Source organism: Octopus bimaculoides, chromosome 4 (assembly GCF_001194135.2).
Source record: "Octopus bimaculoides isolate UCB-OBI-ISO-001 chromosome 4, ASM119413v2, whole genome shotgun sequence".
In the NCBI taxonomy this organism is placed as follows: domain Eukaryota; kingdom Metazoa; phylum Mollusca; class Cephalopoda; order Octopoda; family Octopodidae; genus Octopus; species Octopus bimaculoides.
Window position 1 is genome coordinate 124,805,600 of NC_068984.1, and position 1,484 is coordinate 124,807,083.

At 28.1% G+C, this 1,484-nt stretch overlaps 1 protein-coding gene across 4 annotated transcripts in view; it reads left to right on the forward strand.

Annotated features, from left to right (window-relative positions):
- LOC106871861 (transcription factor GATA-4) overlaps positions 1-1,484 on the forward strand; it is a 65,040-nt gene that overhangs the window by 54,419 nt on the left and 9,137 nt on the right. Inside the window, exon 6 of one of the 4 annotated variants that reach the window (XR_001409706.1) lies at positions 195-459. The exons of the other annotated variants lie outside the window; for them this stretch is intronic. The gene's annotated coding sequence lies outside the window, so the exon portion shown is untranslated. The remainder of the gene's footprint in view (positions 1-194; positions 460-1,484) is intronic. 4 annotated transcript variants of the gene reach the window in all.

Sequence of the window (1,484 nt, forward strand, 5' to 3'; positions counted from 1 at the left end):
TATGTATGTATATATATATATATATATGTATATATACACACACACATGTATGTACATATACATATTTGAGTGTATACATATGTGTGTGTGTGTGTCTGTGTGTTCGCGTGCATATTTGTTTCTATCTCAGAATATATACGGAAAAATCTGTGTGTGTAGTCTATGAAATTGCTCAAGAGTGATATTTATTTTAGCATCACCTCCTGAGAAATACGATGGAATGAACTTAAACCAACGTGGAAAACAGATATAGATACTATTTCAATACTGTGAAGTATTTCAATGCGGCACTCTCTACTAAGGCTCTCTCCCTCAATTGCCTCCCACAAACAACAATAAAACCGAAACGTCGAACACACAAAAAAAAAAACGCCTCTTGAGTAATATGATGGGCTAATGTTAAAAATTCCAGATGGATTTGAACTCACAACGTGAAAGACAGATACTGTTTCAATACCGGTATGTATTTAATAAGGCACTCTACCATTTCTGTCACTCGATCGTTTCCCACAAATAATAATATAGTTGAAACATGGTACCCACGAACACATACATGCGCAATCGCGCGAAATAAAACCCCGAAGTAAAAAGCCGTGTTTATTTTCTTATCCACTTCGTTTTCCTTTATTTTATTATATTTTCTTATGTTACTTCTGTTTGTTTGATTGTATTGTTTTATTTGTATTTTAAGAAAAAGCAATTTTTTTTTTGTTTTGTTTTCGTATTTCTTCTTTGTTTTTATATCGAGACTCCGTAAATAGAAGAGCTTTAAGGGTTTATATAGATCGACATAGGGTGTATTCATATATGTGTATCTGTGTGTGTGTGCGTGTGTGTGTGTGTGTACGTGTGCGTGCTTACATGTATATGTATATATATGCATGCATAAATACATGCATATATGCTATATATGTATATGTGCTATATACTATATATGTATATGCGCATATGTATGTGAATATAAATACATACACACAAACACACGCATATATATATATAGATGTATGTATGGATGTATATGTTATGTATATGTTATACATATATTGTATATATATGTTTGTAAGTAAATGTGTGTGGATATATACATGCGTACATATATATGTATATGAGTGTATATGTATATGTGTGTGTAGATATATATATATATATATATATATATATATTCATGTACAAATATATATGTATGTATATGTTATGTATATGTTATACATATATTGTACATATATATATATATGTGTAAGTAAATGTGTTTCGATATATACCTATGTGTACATATATATGTATATGAGTATGAATGTATATGTGTGTTTAAATATGTATATATATTCACGTACAAATATATATATATATATATATATATATATAAGAATATCTATAACTTTATATATGTTTATTTATGTATATGTGATTATATATGTTTTAATAAATGCATGTTTGTGTATGTATATGTGCGTATTTGTCACTACATATATATGTGTATATAT